At 41.3% G+C, this 18,955-nt stretch overlaps 1 long non-coding RNA gene across 4 annotated transcripts; it reads left to right on the forward strand.

The window, feature by feature from the left end:
* Window positions 1–3,119: 3,119 nt before the first annotated feature.
* On the forward strand, window positions 3,120–18,678 carry LOC102150595 (uncharacterized). Of its 4 annotated transcripts, XR_011437777.1 has the most exons (8): window positions 3,147–3,488; window positions 4,302–4,484; window positions 6,036–6,180; window positions 8,805–8,901; window positions 10,518–10,722; window positions 12,521–12,673; window positions 13,911–14,006; window positions 15,045–18,678. It is a non-coding gene; the product is annotated as an uncharacterized lncRNA (long non-coding RNA). The 4 variants fall into 4 exon arrangements; XR_011437775.1 differs by lacking the exon at window positions 10,518–10,722 and having other exon boundaries at window positions 3,120–3,488; window positions 6,036–6,222; XR_011437776.1 differs by lacking the exon at window positions 10,518–10,722 and having other exon boundaries at window positions 3,141–3,488.
* Window positions 18,679–18,955: the final 277 nt, after the last annotated feature.

Below are 18,955 nucleotides of genomic sequence, written 5' to 3' on the forward strand. Positions count from 1 at the left end.
CCTGTTTTTTGTGAACTCACCCAAAGAAAACGGCCCCCATGTTGTACACCACAGGGCAAGGCAGTCACAGGTAAAGGTCCTAGGGCCTCACACACCGAGTCATCTTGGAACTCAGCTCTTGACCCTGCTGGCAGGTGTGGCCTCCACGCTGGGCAAGAGCCCTGACACTGTGGGGCTGCCTGGCCTGGGATCCCCTGCTCCTCCTCAGCCCTGAACCTGGCCCTTGCGTTGGACACATCTCCACCTGTGCAGAGACCCGGCTTTCCTTCTCTGGAGGGAGAGCTGATGCCCAGAGAACAGGCCCAGGAGGTGGTGATGCCCCCCTGCTCAGCCCCTCTGTTGGCATCAGGCCCTGGGCACTGGCCATTTATACTCACCCTGTGCTCCCCCACTCCAGGCAGGTCACAAAGAGTCCCCAAAAGTTCACTCTCAGTGACCCCATCCCTGGGGGACCCCCTCAGTCCACCACTCCTGGGCCTCTGTGTGGGAAGACCTGTCCCATGACTCTCCTCTCCTCCAGCCCCCTCCCCCTCACCCCATCCCAGAGCCTTGGCTCAACACACTGAATGATTGAGTCTGGGGGCAGAGACTTGCCCACGAGTATGTCCATTACATGGAAATATGTAAGGGGCCTGCAGGCCCAGTCTCACTGCACTGCTGTATCCAGGAGCCCAGGACGCATGAACCCACAAACCCTAGGGTGGGGGTGGGGGGAGAGGAGAGGCGCCATGGCCATGTGGTGTGGTCTGGTCACTTCCAAAGCTGCAGCTTTGTTCCCACCAAACCCTGCCCTGGGGTTTCCATGGTGACACACCTCAGACCCTGGAGATGCAAGCGCCCCTTTTCTCTGACAGCTTCTCCCACCAGATACCTGGTCATCCAGGACCGTATGTGGAGCCCTGAGTTGTGGGGAGTGAGCATCATGCTGGAGGGGGCATGAGTGGTGAGAGTCCAAGAAAGGGAAGGGGCCACACCAGGGACCAGGACAATGGGTCTGGATGAAGAGGGCATGGGGCTGTCTGACGACACCTCACCCACACAAATCTGCACAAGTACCAAAAACTAAACTAAAAAACATTTAGAAAGCTACAGCCAGAATGGCTCAGGGTCCTCCTGTGGTCACTCTCTGAAAGCAGGCCAGGGGACACAGCAGGGGGCCTGGAGGAGGGCGGATCTCTAAGACGAAGAACCTGAGTCCCTAGATCCAGCAGTGGCAGGGAGGACTGGCCACAGGTCAGGTCACCGTTGGGATTCCACGTGAGTTCCAGTTGGATGACACTGTCACATCAGCTGCGGCCATCTTAATGCATGCCCTCTCCTTCCTCTTCCATACAGAGCAGGAGTGCACCTGGGGCAGCCCTGCACTCTGGGGTGCTCACTTGACCAAATTTCGAGTAGAAGGGCCACGTGCAATTTCTGGGGAGGATCTGGAAGGGAGGCAGCAGCGCCTTCACTGCCATCTCATCTCGCTGCAGCTGTGGAGCATACATGTGATGGTCGGAGCCCTCAGCCATGGGCTGGGACGTGACTTGAGCATGGAAGACGCTGGAGGGCAGCAGAGCAGAAACTCGGGGACAGGGTCCTCATGTTGGCAGGGTTTGCTCTGCCTGCACAAGGATGCCTGTCATTTATGGATATGTGGTGACTCCTCCCTCCCACCCTGAGGGTTCCCTCCCTTTTGATCTCTCCCTGGTATGTCTCAAAGCAAACCCTACACGCTGCACTGGGAAGGGGATATAAACCTCTGAACACTTAATCAGGGTATGTCATACTTGTAAAACATCTGAAAACGGTTAAGTTTATCATTTTTTTAAGATTTTTTAATTTTTCCTTTTTCTCTCCAAAGCCCCCAAGTACAGAGTTGTGCATTTTAAGTTGTGGGTCCTTCTAATTGTGGCATGTGGGATGCCTCAGCGTGGCCTGATGAGTGGTGCCACGTCCGCGCCCAGGATTCGAACTGGTGAAACCCTGGGCAGCCGAAGCAGAGCGTGTGAACTTAACCACTCTGCCAGGGGGCCGGCGCCTGTCGTCTTTTTTGGTAAAGAATTCTTAAAGCCTACTTTATCCCATTTTTCTGGAAAATACCTGCATCTCCTTTATCATCTTCAACAACACTGTTGTGAAACTAAGTAGACTCCCTATGTTTGTGAAATTGCTTTACAGGACAAATTATACTGCTCTTAAAACAGTTTGAGAAGACAGGCAGTGTTCGATACCTGAGTCGTCAGGAGCCTGACCCTGACTGTGAGTATACTTACATCCTTTGCTTACAGAAAACTGGAGGAAACGGAGCGATGCACAGAATGAGTATGTGGCCTGTGCTGTAGGGTGGACTGCAGGAGCTTCTAGAAAGGCCAAGCTCGGCTCTGTAGGCGCTTGTGGGTGGCTGGAACTGCCCTCCGCCATCCTGGCACATCCTCCTCCACTCCATGCACTGACCACCCACCCAGGGCTTCTCTTCTTTCACATCCTACTTGGCTGTTACAAAAACAACTACGAAAAGTTTCCAAAAGAGAAACCTAGTAATCTCAATTTCTTTCCATTTGATGCCTGCTACAATAGGCCACTTAAGACTCGAATCACAGCACAGCTGTGCTCTCCATGCCTCATAGTGCTTTACTTTTTCCCCTAGATATCTGCGTATCTAGCAGGTGGGACAGTCACCAGGGCAGGCGGCTCATGGTCAGGGTCAGGGCTGCAGTCAGGGTCGGATTGAGTTAGGGTCAGGATCAGGATCGAGTTAGGGCTGGGGTAGAGACAGTGAGGATGGCCAGGTCTAGGGCGCGGTTGGCGTTAGTGCCACCAGGGAGGAACAGGGCTGCCACCTCTGCTTCCCTTCTGCACGGAGCTCCTGTCCTCCCGCCCCCGCCCCGGGCCCCGGGCTGCCGCCTGTGGTGCAAACGCAGGGAGGGGACCCCGGGTCTGACTGAGACGGCGCGCAGGGCCTCCTCCCAGCGAGACCCTGGGAGACAAAGACCGCGCGCCGGGAGGAGACGCCCCAGCAGGACCTGCAGCCGTGCGTGTGCAGTGCTGGGGCGAGGGCGGGAGGAGTGGGCCTGAGGGAGGCTGCCTCCGGAAGCGCAGACAGTCGGGCCTGGGCGGGGCCCACTATGCCCCGAGGGATGCAGGGAGGGGACGGCGCGGCTGCGCTCACGTGCCCCATCTCATGGCTCACCCGCTCCAGTGGTCCGCTTGGGCCTCCGCCTCTCCCCGGCGACAGGCACTCAGGACCCGGGCCGCCCTCCCCCCGGCGAGGGACTGTGGGGCCAGGGGCATGGCCAGGGCTGTAGCCAGGGCCATACGTGCTCAGGCTCAGTCCTCACGCCCTGCGCATCAGTCGGTGCTCCTGAGGGAAGCCGGTGGCGCCCTAGGGAAAAGCCGTGCCCGCCATCCCCCCACCCTGGGTGACAGCTGAGGCCCCTCAGGGGCCCACGACCCGCAGGAAGCAGCAGCCGCCAGAACACAAAGGAATGCCAACGAAGGAGAAGGTACGTGAACGCGAAGGGTCTGCAGCCCCAACCGCCCGACGGGACGCGCCGCACAGAGCGGACGCCGCGGAGCACCCCGCAGGGCCCCGTCTCAGCAGACGCCGCACACACGATGCCGGCGGGCGAGCACAGGGCAGCCACTCGCCGTCCACAGCCACGCGACGATCCAGACGTGCCCCCGCCAGCGCCCCGCCGCCTCTTCCAGGGTCGCGTCCGTCCTGGCGTGCGGCCTTGAGACCCCGGATGCTACCTGCCTGCCAGGAGCGCGGGGGCTCCTGGGCCTTTGGGGAGAAACCCCTGATCCCCGTGTCCCCGAGTCCCCACTTCACTCCGGCTCCATGTGCGACCCCGCGCCTATGGCCGCGGCCCACCCCTTGCAGCCCAGCCCTCTCAGTCGCTCCGCCTCTGCTCCCTCAGTGCCTCCTCGCTCCACATGGCCCCTCCGCCCTCCCCTTAGGCCTTTGGCTCTTTCCCTCATTCCTCGTCCCTCCCCGCCCAACAGTGGCTCTTTCCCTGGATCCTCTGCCCTGTCTTTGACGCTAGGTCCCTTCCGTAGACACTTGGCCCTCCCCTTCCCACCCGGCTCTCTTCATCAATACCATGCTTCTCAGACACCCTTGGCCCTTTCTGCCACTCCTCGCTGTCTCCATGGGCACTTGGCCCTCCCCTCCCCCATGAGGCTCTGGCTACAAGCTCTGCCCCTCAGACAGCCTCGGCCCTTTCCGTCTCCCCTCAGCTCTTTCCTTCATGACTCTGTGACTCGGACAAGCTTGGCGCTCTAGGCCAGCTGTAGCTTGTTTCCATCTCTGCCAGGGCTCTGCGATTCCCACAACCTCGGCGCACTCAGCCAGCCGTCGGTTCTTTCCGTCGACCCCCGGCTCCCAGCCCGGATGTGTTAGTCTCAGTTGAGGCTCAGTCCACTGGACGCGCTCGTGTGCGCTGGGCGGTGGCTGTGTCTGTTCTGAAATTGCAGCTCGCGGAGAACTGTGCGCCAGGGTAGGTGCAACGCGGTCCTGGTGAAAGTCTGGGCGTGTGGCCGGCCGGGGACAGTGGAGTGGGGCCTGGGTCAGAGATTGGCCTCAGGATCAGGGCTGTAGGCTTCATGGATACATGACAAGCAACAGGGTGGACGAGCGCCGGAGGGAGGTGTTTGGGTTGAAATGAACTCGGCCAGCACTGGTTTTCCCGAAGGGGCCTGGCCTGTGGGGTGCTCGTGCATCCGCTTTAAACGTTGACTGTGTCCCCAAGACAGGAGCGATCCGTAAGGATGGGGACGCAGCGTCCCCACATCGGCGTTTCTGGAAGGAAAACCGTCTCCCCCTAAACTCAGGATTGAGTACCGACCCGGCTTCCTGAGACCACCAACCCACTGTGTTCACTGACCTGCGGTGTCAGCAAAGCCTCTGGTGACAAGTGAAGGGACATCCCTGTCATATGTGGTGGATGCCATTTGTTCCAAGACCCTATGTAGCTGCTCTGTGACCCCCTTCTTTGGTGCCCTTTCTGCCTTGGGGAGAAAGGCCCCGGGCTAGTCCCCACAGCTGCCCTATAGTAACTCACCCAGTTTTCAGTGGTAAATTAATTATGGAGTATTTGCGGCTAAAAGGTTAGGGTTAGGGCTGGCATCAGGGATGTGGTTAGGGTAGGGGTTGGGGTTGGGGTCAGGGTTTAGGGTTTAGGCAATGGTTTAGGGTTTAAGATGGAGTCTGGAATTAGAGGCAAGGGGTGAGAAGAGCGGGATGAGGGTGAGAGTAAGGGTGAAGGAGAATTTACGGGTTGGGGGTTAAGGATACAAGATACGGGTTAAGCTTTGAGGTTTGGGTACAGGTTCTGGGTTGGGATTAGGATTAGGGTGAAAGGTATGGTGATGTTTGTCGTTAGGGTTAGGGAATTAGGTTTAGGGTTAGGGTTAGGGAGATAGGTTTTAGGGTTAAAGTTAGGGTTAGGGTTTAGGGGTTAGGTTAGGGTTAGGGGTTAGGGTGAGTGTTAGGGTCAGGGCCAGGGCCAGGGGCAGGGTGAGGGTGAGGGCTAGGGCTAGGGCTTAGGGCTTAGGGCTAGGGCTAGTGCTAGGGCTAGGGCTACAGTTAGGGGTTTGGGGTAGTGTTGTGGGTTAGTGTTAGGGGTAGGGTTAGGTGTAGGGTTAGGGTTAGGGTTAGTGTTGGGTTAGAGTCAGGGTCAGGGTGAGGGTCAGTGTCAGGGCTAGTCTTAAGGTAGGGTTAGGGTTTAGGGTTAGGGTTATGGTTAGCTCGGAACCTTTTTTGAAGTATAATGTGCAAGCTTCATCACCACTACCTGCCCCCCAAACAAGATTGTGTCTTAATAAGTCCATCAAGCTGGATTTTTTTTTAAAGATCTCTAGTGATTGTGATGTGCAAACCAGCTTTGAGATTGTCTCACTTGGGGTGTTTAAATGCAGAGGGGAGAACCTTGAATCTGAAGAAATTTTATCTACAACCTTTAATCTGTTTATAGGCTCTTGTTAAAGATAAAAGTGTTCTTAAGTTGTCACGAAGGGATATTTAACATTTCATCCTTTATCCTTCCCAGTATTTGATCCTCCAGCTCCCTTTGTCACTCGTTTGTTGAACACAAGAGCGATGAAGGAAACCTTTAAAAGCTACATGGAATTGCTTGTCAGCATTGCCCTGGACCCCGACACGATGCAAGCCGTAGAGAAGAGCAACAGTATATAGTCTGCTAAGTAGCACTTCCTGGGTCTTTGTTGTTCTTGTCTGTTAGTTGTGCATTTAATGTATGTTTTTTGTCAGTTAACAAATTCATGATATATTGATTCTATACAATGGTCATATCTTTTCATGAATTATCTGAATATTTAAATAACTGTATATTGAATGTATTTTTAGTGATCTCTAGTCATGGGAAAATTATGTAACTATCTGCTAGTTTCTTTCAGTTTTAAGAATCTTTATGAGCTTTACAATATTTCACTCAGTGTCTGTATTACATGGAGGGTCCAGATGTCAATATATTGTGTTTTCTAATAATTAGATGAACTGGATAATAATGGTGTAAAGATTAAAATTGTATATTTGTGTCCAGTAAAAGCTATATCACAAAGTAATTATTTCCTAATCAGTTAGTACTAAAATAATATATGCATTGTCTTATATTCATTAATATTATTCCTTTATACTGTTGCTTTATTAATCTTTCTTATAGTAAAGTAGGGATGAAGTTGATATATAAATAAACTATATAAAATATATCTAATGTTGCTCACTAATGTTTACCCTTCAGCTACTATAGCATTCACGAGGGACAGCTAGAAAGATGAATGAAAGGATTAATGAGCCAGTTTCTATTACCCTTCTTCTGTCAAAATGATTCTATGGGTGTAAGATCAAAAGATAATAGCAAACGAGGCTGGCCTCGTGGCCGAGTGGTTAAGTTCACGTGCTCCGCTGCAGGTGGCCCAGTGTTTCATTGGTTCGAATCCTGGGCCCAGACATGGCACTGGTCTTCAAACCACGCTGAGGCAGCATCCCACATGCCACAACTAGAAGGCCTCACAACAAAGAATATACAACTATGTACTGGGGGGCTTTGGGGAGAAAAAGAAAAAAATAAAATCTTTAAAAAAAAGGATAATAGCAAAGCATAGTCAGTAACAATATACTTCAACAGCAGTGACTAAAAATATGTACTGTTTTATTATTTCCACATACTTTGGCATATGTTATTCTACTTTAATCCCAGTACAATTTAGCCATTTTGTGGATGAAGACAGTGAGAGGCTCAAAGAGGTTAAGTGACTTGCTTAAGAGCCCACAACTTGGAAGAAGCAGAGAAAGGATTAAAGTCCAAGGTCGTCTAGTTTCTGGTCCATTGCTTTTTTGACCATATAATCAGAGACAGTAATCTGTACATCAGTCATTTTAGAGTCATGTAGGGCTGGAAGGGACATTAGAAATTACCTGGTTTAAAGCATTTATTCATTTATTTATTCATCTTTTTGTCCAAAAGATTGGCCCTGAGCTAACATCTGTTCCAATCTTCCCCTGTTTTATGTGGGATGCCACCACAGTGTGACTTGACGAGTGGTGCTAGGCCCACATCTGGGATCTGAACCTGCACACCCCGAGCCACCGAAGTGGAGTGCAGAAACTTAACCATTATGCCACTGGGCTGGCCCCAAATCATTTATTTTGTAGATGAAGGTTCAAAGAGATAAAATATATTTCCTGAAGTTATAGAACAAGTTAGTGGTAGAAGAACCATTATTAAAACCCAATAGTTAATTCCCCATGTTGGCTTTTTGCCATTAAGTGTTTTCCCTGTCAATCAAAACTCCTTGCATTCTAAAATATGCATCTCTTAGTAGTGGTCATTTCTGGGCAGTTGTATTTTAAATGACTTTTTTCCCTACTGTTTATCATTGTTTTCTGATTTTTCTCCATTTAATATAAGGGGGAAAGATTTTAATGGTTATAATACTTTAAAATAATCCACAAATGTTTAAAACTTGTTTTTGTGAAATGTAAATTCTTGTAATATTTGAATTGATTTAATCACTACTGGAAAGATAAAAGAAAATTATCAGGTGTGTTCTAGTGAGCTTAGAAAGCATTGCACACTAAGGACCTTTTCTTCAATTAGAGGAGGTGTTCTTCTTATGGTCACTGTGCTTGTGTTTGTATTCCAAACATTTTATTGAACTATGAAATTAATAACCAGATTCTGCGGATTATATATACATTTTCAGAAAGGTCATTAGTATTATAAAAATATGTTATTATGCTGATAAGAAACAGTCTGTATTCTAAAGTCTTTAATACAGCAGCAATAGTAATTAACTTTACACTCTGGAAGTGCTTTTCTCAAACAAGCTTAAAGTTTCAGGGGTGACAAAGAAAGCACAAAGCTTTGAGTAGGATCTTTGTCATACTTTTAGTTTCCTTTTCTGAAATAACTCTTTTGACTCTTCCGTTGTATTTTTCACACTGGATTTTGATCATTTTTCTTTTCCTTAAACTGTAGTGAATTAAGAATATCATACTTAGTATTTTATAAAATTTTATAATGTTAGATAAATTTATATCCTGTAATACTCTTACTGTTCACATGGTAAATGGGATCTGGAGAAATTAGGCTGTTGCCCACTGGTCATGTCGTGTGTCAGTTAATTCTAGAGGTAAGGACGGGTTAGAACGCAGGGCTTTCATCCTGTCAACACACTGTGCTGAAGCTTTCTCACTCGGCTAAGGTCTTAATAATGTTTTGAGACAAAGACAGATTTTTAACAAGTTTTTCTGTTGATAGTTTATCCTATTCCAATAAATTTTTATCTTGTTTTAGATGAGCTACTTTTGCCTCATATGAAAAAAATAGATAGCATGCTGAATGATAATCAAAAGAGACTTCTTTTGAATCTCCATTTGGATCAGTCATCAAGGTATTTCCTTCAGATGATTTATTAGCAAAACTCAGTGGCAATCGTAGTCTTAAGCGTAATAGGATGGAAAATTTATGAAAGTCATTTTCAGTTTCATAAAATTTTCACCCAACAAAAAATTTGATTTTTATTCATTGTGAGTCTGTTTAGCTTGTCTTTTTATTGTATTAAGCACATTCTTAGTGTTAATCATTTGCTTTTTTCTGCTTAAAATCATTTTTCAGGCTTTCTTATTTTTCTAGTTTTCCTTCTATATAATAATTTCCAAATGTTTTCAAAAGTGCTTGCTTTAAACTACTGTATTCCAATCTTGTTTTTCTTCTAAACCTTTAAAAAATTTTCTCATTTCACCTGTAATGAGACTTGGTCTAGCACAGTTGTTAACATTCCCTTTACTTGTGCGCTTTACTCAATATATGAGCAAAAATTAATTCTCACATAATAGTAGGGGATATGTGTGTATCCGTTGACTTATCTTGGCACTACAAATTGGTTTTGGTGTTATCAGAAATATAGAATAACAATAAGCTAATGTAAACTCAGAAAAATTATGATAGAAGCTACTTAGTAGTCAAAAAATTTCCAGCTTATTCAAAGTATAACATACAACATCTGGAATCATTTGATTATATCTACCTTGGGAGAAGTTTTTTTATCCATTTGTATAGCTTTTTTTTTTTAAATAGACTTCAGTTTTAGAGCAATTTTAGGTTCACAGCAAAATTGAGCAGAAAGTACAGAGAGTTCCCATATACCCCGTCCCCACACATGAAGAACTTTCCCCGTTATCAGCATCTCTTACGGTTCACTCTTGCTGTTGTACATTTTAAGAGTTTGGACAAATGTACAATAACATATGTGTATCATTATGGCCTCGTACAGAGTAGTTTCACTGCCCTGAACATCCTCTATGCTCCGCCTACTCATCCCTCCCTTCCTCCTACCTTTGGCAACCACTGATCTTTTCTCTATCTCCATAGTTTTATCATTTCTAGAATGTCATACAGTTGGAATCACACAGTGTGTAGCCTTTTCAAATTGGTTTCTTTTACTTAGTAGTATGCATTTAAGGTTCTGCGATGTCTTGTCTTTTCTTTTTTAGAGATTGACCCCTGAGCTAACAATTGTTGCCAATCTTCTTCTTTTTTGTTTTTTTCTTCTTCTTCTGCCAAAAGGCCCCCAGTACATAGTTGTACATTCTAGTTCTAGGTCCTTATGGTAATGCTATGTGGGACGCTGCCTCAGCATGGCCTGATGAGCGGTGCCATATTTGCACCCAGGATCCTGGGCTGCCAAAGTGGAGTGCACTAACTTAGCCTCTTGGCCACTAGGCCGGCCCCTGCAGTGTCTTTTCATGGCTTGATGGATCATTTCTTTTTAGCACTGAATAATATTCCATTGTCTGCATAGATAACAGTGTATCTATTCTCCCACTGAAAGACATCTTGGTTGCTCCCTAATCCTGCCAATTTTATCAGGAAAGCTGCTATACGCATCGTGTGCAGGCTTTTGCATGGACATGTTTTCAACTCCTTTGTGTAATTTGTATAGCTTTTTCACATCCCTATTTTATCTGAACTCCACATAAAAGTGAAACTTGACTTTATTTTTGCTAGGTGACCCCAAGCTCTGCTGGTAGTCCTGTATTCTTCACTGACATGCACTTGCTGAGAAAAAAGTCAGAAGCTAGTAAGAAGCCCAGTACTAAGAATTTGGTCTACTGACTCCCAGTCCAGTATTTTCTGCTTAACTGCTGTCTTCAAATGAAATAGCCCTTTGGGAAATGTCATGTTTTCTTCAGACAGTAGGATGTTGTTAGATGTATGTTTTCTAAAAATTTACTAAATCTTAAAAATGACCAGTTTGCTCTATTTTTAGAATGTCAAACCAGTTCTCTAGTAACTTGTATTAAAATGAAGCCACCACTTGGAATTTAATGGACTCAGTAGATATTTAAAATTTATGCAATAGTTTATGATAAAAACTGAAAAATTAGTTTTCATATTCTTATTTCACAGAAGAAAATTTCTAATTTTGAAATACTTATTAATTTTGATAATTTTTATTTATAGTAGCTTGCATTTCAAAGCCAAAATATACATTATTAAAAGTTAGAATGATTTGATGTAAAATATTACAAACAGTATATTAGAAAAGATTTTCTATTTTTTGGAAATGATTAGCACCATTTTCCATGATGATCTTGGTAATTTTAGGAATCCTAAAGCCTTTTGAAGTTCTGTTTTCATTTGAAATCCATGTACTCCCAGTCATCTTGTGCTTATTAGAAAGATCATTTAAATATTCTCTTTTCATCTCCATTGACCTGGTGTTCATTATTTCCAAATCTGGAATCCTTATTTTGTCTTTAAGTTCCATTTATTGTAAATAGTAATTCAGGGTCCAAAAGTTTTCAAACTTGGGCATGTTTTATATGGAAAGCACCAAACTATGTAATAAAAGCACAAATAATTTAAGAAAGAGAAGGAAGCTAGAAATTAATGATAGCTCACTCTGGAGGAAATGCCAAAGATTCTATTATTTCTATTTGATGAAACTTAAACTTAGTTCCCTCCTACACTTATATCTAAATAAAATTAGACTGTCTGTTAAAAAATGTCCTGTTTCAGGGGTCACAATGCCAGTTGCTTAGGCACTCAAACAGAATTTGGAAGAGAGTGGCCTTGAAGGTTGTAACTGTTTATAAAACAATTGAGCTTATTGAATGAGAACTATGTTCTGAATACTAAATATAAGAGAAAAAATATATAATGGGAGCACTTAACCCCTTTTAGTGTCAAAATAATAAATGATACTGGTAACTCACTTTAATTTTTTAAAACAATATTTGAACTAGTTAGATTTAGCTACAAATATTATTTAGTTAGTGTTTGTAGCTTTTTATTGCAAGATGATTTGCCAACTAGGTCAGAGCATAAATATACCTGTGGGTTTTAAAGAATGGACTGGAATTGGTTCTGCCATATGGCCACTAAATTATCAGTAGTGTTATGCCATTGTGGTCAGAAAACTCATCAGGGTGTTTTAGACTCTTGTCTTACAACTGCTTTTCCTGTGGTCAGTGAAGCAAGAGAAGTGATAAAGCCAGAGAAGCATCTTGTTTTCTTCTGTTCTCATCCTGGGTCAGATGAATTCTTCATAGCAGGGCTTGGCCAAGTTTCAGGGTGTTAACAGTCGTTTAATTGGTAGAGCTTTGAAGAAACTTACATGTGTCCCTCTTTCTCCTATCATGAAACCAGAGAGGCATGACTCGAAAGAACTCTCTGCCTCATTCAGGAGTCCCCACAGTGTCACAGGCTGTTGCTTAAAGAAGGTCATGAGGTTGGCCCAGATTCAAGGGATGGGGAAATAGATTCCACATCTTGATGGGAGGAGCTGCATAGAATTTGTGGCCATGTTTAAGACACCCACATGTGTATGTATATGTATGTGTATATTGTATTTATTTACCACATCCATCAATCCCCTATACATATATTTGTGTGTATATGTACACATATGTATATATTTCTATATTTTCTAAAATAAATTTTGAATGGCTAGAAATAGTTTAGATTAGTTTTCTTCTGATGTGAATTATTTTTGCTTTATTTTAAAGAGTGCTTTGGAAAGTTTTCCTGAACTAACAATAATTACTCGAGACTCTAAAGCAAAAAGTAAGGGATCTGCCATTTCTAAAATCAAAATGAATGGCAGAGCTTATAAGAAGAAAACTATAAGGACTTCTAAGACAACCACTAAATCTGCACAAGTGAGTATATATTGATTGTTGTAATTATACCTTTTCCAGTTGTTAATATAATTCCTACTAAAAACATTGAAATAAGCAAGCAGTTTACCATGTTGTTAATTGTGAAGTTTTTTCAGGTAGAAATGAGCAGCTCTGGCCTAAGGAAGAGGGACTTGGTGTTAGTCTTTGTCTCCAGTGCCTAGCACAGTATCTGGCAGACAGTGAGTGCTAACACATTTTTTAAATAGACTAATAAGCAAGGAATCATCCTATGCCTGCATTTATATTTTTTTATATAGTTTTTTTGTCATTGGATGCAAATGCAGACAGAGAAGTGAGTGTGCACACTTCTCATAGGATTCAGTGTGGATTCCATCTGCAAAATTATTAAAATTGGAATCAATTCAATTTCAAACATGGTCTAAATTACTGATTTTTCAGAAAACAGCTTAGCAACATATCAAGTTCACATCAAAGATGTATTCTGTAGAAACATATTTACAAATGCATTAAAACATGCATTTGCTCATTGCAGAATTGTAAGAGCAGTTCAGTTATGTATCATCACTGTGAGACTGGATAAAGAGTCATTCAGATAATGTAATGCTATGGACTTTTCAAAAAGAAGAGGTAGATTCATTTGTTCTTTCACTAAAATTTTTGAATGCCCATGGTGTGCCAAATACAGTTCTAAGTACCACAAATAAACAGTGAAAAATGGTCAAAAATCCCTGCCCTCATATAATTTATATTGGGGGGCATATGTAGTAAAGAGAAAGATATCCAAGTTTTAGTTATGTGAAAAACTAGTTATAAAAAAGAAAGTTGCAGAACAATATGTATAGTATAATTCCCTTCCCTTTACAAAATTAGTGTTGTTAATATATGTGTGGGGGGACATGGAAGAATGTATAACTGTAATGCTGTTAACCTCGTTTATCTCTGAATCAAGAGATTATAGGATTCTTTTGCTTTATAAGTCATATTATATATTTACTGTGTAAATTTTTGCATAATGTTTAATTTTTTGGAATAGTGTATATTTATATTCAGGAAAAAGAATGAAGATTTTAAAATACAATTTAAATTCTTTTTTTGAATAAGCTCCTTGTTGATATTAATACAGGGTAATGCCTAGCCATAGAAATCATTTTTAAGATTTCCATTGAGACTTTTGGTCTAGTACTTTTGTAAAAGTATTGTTAGCTCAGATTGCTCCCTGAAATAAATATATCTGTAAACTCTTTTGATTTTATAGGAGTTTGCTGTTGATCCAGAGAAAATACAGTTGTATTCTTTATATCATTCACTGCATCATTATAAATATCATGTTTATCTCATATGTAAAGATGAGGTAATTATTTTTCACTTATTTTAAAAAAGAAATGTGTGGTTTTCCAAATTTTAAGGAGACTGTAGATATAGTATTTTTTAATATTTTAAAGACAATTGTTAGAAAATGTGTCTATATTCTCCTGTAAATAATAACAAGAAGACTTATTGTTCAGAGTCTCTGTCATGTGTTGTGCTCAGTGCTCAGAGTAATCTAAGGCTCATCCCCTCTCGTAGGAACTGTAAGTGGTAATGTTTTTAAGCTGTTAGAGCTTGCTGTACATTGCCATAATAAATGGTCCTTTGCTGCATGTTCTCTCATAATGTATAATGATTCTGCTGTAATTCGCTTCAGTCACGGCTATCTTCTTATCACTAGCATGGCCTTATCCCACTTAATTGCAGAGAAATAGGGCATTTGTTCCTTGGCATGAAGAAATGATAATTAAAATTTAATGTTAACTATTAAATACCATAATTTGAGTTGCTCAGAAGTTATGTATGACAATAATACCGTTTTTGGATTGGATATAAGGATTAATTTGCTTAGAGGTTAAACGACTATAGACATTACTACCTCTTTTTGACCAGCACTATCAATTTTTTAATCAAAAAGGGTGAAGTTGGCTCAAGGCTGTACCTGATATGTTTGATCATGGTTTAGTGTGGAAGGATGTTCATGAATCGAACCTCTGTCTAGCAAAGGAGAAAGTAAAGATGGTCATGTAAAATATGGTGACTGCTGTTACAGTGCTTTGAAATGCAGAATTGACCCCCAAATTTGCCTTTCAGCTTTTAACACAATTGAAAGGAATTGAGAAAGTTTGAACCACTTTTCCTAGCCTCCCTCCCTGCCCCCACAGAGCCAAAAATGATAGTATTAAACTTAACCCAAATTTATTTGAAATAATCCTTTTCCATGGATAGATTTTTCCAAAAAAAGATTCCTACTTGTAGGTGACTTAATCTCTTTTCATTGAGAATATAGAAACAGTAAACCCTTGTGAAGAGCTTATAAAATGATAAGTATAAGCTAATGTGCTAATTCTCTTTATTTTAGATTTCTTCTGTGCAGAAAAGAAATGAAGATTTAGGATAGGAAGAAATTGTTCAACTTTGTATGAAAAATGTAAAATGGGTGGAAGACCTATTTGAAAAATTTGGAGAACTTCTAAATCATGTTCAGCAGAAATGTTCCTAACAATTTCCACAAAAGTGCCATCTATTTTGTAGCACTAATGAGATGGCAGAGAGGGGTGATCAAAGAGGGTCTGGGGCCTCAGATAATCGAATATCAAGCTGTGGTCTCCTGCAGGCCCGCCTGTTCCGATCAGGGAACTGGCATCGTGACCTCTGCTGAAGGACAGTGGTGCTGACAAGGAATGAATTCAGTCCTTTGGAAGTGGACCTAAATCCCACGACATTTGTATCCTAATGAATGATTTTTCTATTTTGTAAACCATTGGGTAACTGAGTTTTATTTTCAGAAATGTTTTTTGACAAACGATGAAGCAGGCACTAAATACAATTTTTCTTTATTGCTAGAGAGATAACACTTAAGTAACTTGATAATTTTTTCCTCACTCTGACTAAACACCAGGATGAAAGAAAGCCTATGTTTGCATTCATGTCTGGCCATGAAACAGAAAGTATTGTACGTTATGAAAACAGATCTGGTGTGATGTGACATTGTGTACGATATCAACAGTTTAAAATATGAAATTCAGAAACCATGTTCTGCTTTACAAACTCCTTTTGCTCTTAACATGTTCAGGAAACTGGATGTGGAATTGGTGCAATTCTATGACTGCTTTTCGTGTCAAATTATGTTGTGATGAAAAAAGCAATGACATACTATTTTCCCTATCTCAAAGAAAAGTATTTTCCTTTATACATTTTTTCCTTTGGAAAAATTTTTAGTCGTACATTTTATTTCACTAATAGTTGTATTGTTCACAAGGAAAGTGTTGTGGTTGTAATTATGTTTGATGTATCTGTACTACACTTTTCATTATTTTCAGTAAATCTTATTTAGGTATATATTGAATTTCTATTGTGAGTTCTATCTTGAGGTAACCATTTTTGTTTATACAGGTTTCCTTCAGTGTTATCCAGAATATGCATATAGTACTAGAATTAGTTTAGCTTTATAAATGGGGCTGTGTTAGACACTGCAGTAATTTCCTGATTCATGAAAATAAATTTCTTACTAAATTAGCACTTAACTGATTTATCAAAATAAAAATCTAACCACATTATACATTTTGAAGAATAAATGTTTAGTAGACCTCATGCAGTGTTAAACACAGCTTACCTAACTGAGAACTGGAAGTGGTGGAGCTCTCCTTTGGGTGCCTTTCCAACCTTTAGATGTATATCGTAGCCTTCTTTAGTTCGATAGCTAGTGTTTTGAGTCGTTTAGCTGAGACAGTGAACGTATTAGGTTCAACGTGACCTTGTATTTTATTTGTGTTTGCCAACAGGATGCCTTATTTGTTTGAGAAAAAGATTTACTAGTGTCCTTCTAAATGATCTCCTTTTTTAGGATTCCTAAGATGTTGTTAATCATCCTACTTGTTTATTTTACCACCATTTAGTGCCTTAAGTCCTATCCAGAAAGCAGTGTTAACTGCTTAATGCCCAAATAAGAATGCGTATGTGGATATTGCTGTTGTCTTGATTTTGAGTTAATAGGTCAACTTCTAATAGCTAAAACCTCAATAAACTGCCAAAGAATTGAAGGTAACACATGACTCAATTTGAGAATGAAACCTTGTAGCATTGGGTGAAAAATCAGTCTTTGAGGTAAACTTAACATATTTGTTTCTGATGGTTATCTTTTTAAGAGCAATAATCCTTAATCCAACAATCCTTGTACCTGCCTTTAGACAGGATACTCAATAACAGCAGTTTCTCTCAAGGGTTAACTGTTCGATTTCTGAAAGTTTAAAACAAAAAAAACCGTTTAGGCAGCCTGTTTAGAAAACAAAAGTAACTTATTTGATTCATTTTGCCTAACTCAAGTGAGAGAATATCAGCAATGAGCATCATAACAATTAATTTTGCTAAATGGAGAAAAGTAGGAAGCAGCCGTATTTCTTTCTGATATTGACTTTGGCTAGAATTGGTTGCTTTCGTTTCCAAAGTGCACAGCAGATACTGCATCTCCTAATGTAGTGTTACAAGTCTTTATGTTACTCCCCCAGCTTACTTTCCTGAATCATTGTTGGTTTAAATATTTTAAAAAGTCGTCTTGCATTTAGGGTAACTCTTGAAGTACCTGTTTGAAACCACTAGCCACATTTTCTTCATGATAAGACCCTTAGGAAATAGAGATGTTTCTTGTAGAAAATAACCCATTTCCTTTTCAACTACAGTTGCCCTCCAACTGTTTGCAGTTGAATTCATTTTAGTAAAACAAGTGTTTTTGTGATATCAGAGGCCAAGTCTATAGGACTGCCTGGAGGAGACCTGGTTGTAACTTTGCACCATCCTCTGTCATGTGATCCACGTAGCAAAGACAGACATCAAATTCCAGGCCTTAGAGAAAAGTGCGACACTTATGACAGCTATACATGAGTCTGTCCTTGGGGATGATGTCAAATACCTAGCTGGTTAGCCTTCACAGTCCTTGCCAGGCAGTTTGAGATTTATAATAGAAATAACTTAAGGTGGTGGATTGAGTCAAAGAGGTAAAGCACATGTTGCAAAACCCAGGAAAACATTTTTAAGAAAGATTTGATTTTCCTACCTTCTGATATCAGAAAACAATTTTGTATAAAAAATCATTCTGTGTTGGTGTTTATTTCTAGTTCATATTACTGTTTGGAGAAGCAAGCAGGCTCCTGCTTTTCATTTGCACGATAACCAGTTTCCACTACCTGAGCCTCTATTGAAGTCATAAATTTATAATGATTTATGAATTATCATAGTAGTTCAACAATAGAAGCTGCCCATTTTTCTATTACACTTTCAAATAGAAAACATTGGTAAGATGGGAAAACTTTAATTATAATGGCTTAAAAAATGTGCAGATTATCTTTAAATTTCTAAATTTCTTTAAATTTCTAAAATTTAAAACATAGAGGATTCATACATTATTACTGTTTTCAAAGCTTTCATCATATTTTTAAAATCCTTACTTTCTTTTTAATATGTATATTTATTTTTTTTAAAGCAGCTATTTCCCAGCCTATGACTTTGGAGATATATCCATAAACCAATATAGCAGCAGGGTTATTGAATCAGCTTTGGGTCTCAAGAGTTGCTTCAGATGTACACGTTTGTGAATTTTATTGTATTTGTAGAATACATTTTTTTTAAAGATATAGTTCCATCTGTTTCTCAAGACTGCTTTTCAGATAGAGTGACATATCCCAGGATGACTGCTTCTAATTATGTCAGTCGCACTTGACACATAACTGCACAAATGAACAATGTACGCTTTTGGTTGGGCATTAACTTATGTGTACAACCTTTGGCATCTGTGTTCACAAATGCATGTTTTTGAAAATCACCTTTCTTTATAAATGACAATAATTGAAGTTAAGGACACAAAGAAACTTGCATTTGTAGTCCAGAATTTTAAGTGGTCCATAATACGATGTATGGAAATTGGAAATGTGAAGGACAGTTTTGTATATTTGTTACTAACTCAGATCATTAAAATTAAAACAATTTTTTAAACAACAAAATCAGAATGTTTTGGGGTATTTTTTTAAGAATTGAAAACTGAGGTATTGTATTATCCAAAAGCATCGTCATGTTATAGATTCCTCACATAACACTCATCATCTCACAGTGTCCTAAACCAGTTACTAGATATGAGTGCTATAGGGCCCACCCATCTTTTTCTCAAATGGTTGCATCAACATTTGATGAAATATACAGCCTCAGCTGACAATAACAGAAAATACTTGAGTTTCTATGTTAAGATACAACTCTTTTAGCCCTTTTCCACCTATAAAGAGG

The sequence above is a fragment of the Equus caballus genome, chromosome 4 (genome assembly GCF_041296265.1).
Source record: "Equus caballus isolate H_3958 breed thoroughbred chromosome 4, TB-T2T, whole genome shotgun sequence".
Classification (NCBI taxonomy): domain Eukaryota; kingdom Metazoa; phylum Chordata; class Mammalia; order Perissodactyla; family Equidae; genus Equus; species Equus caballus.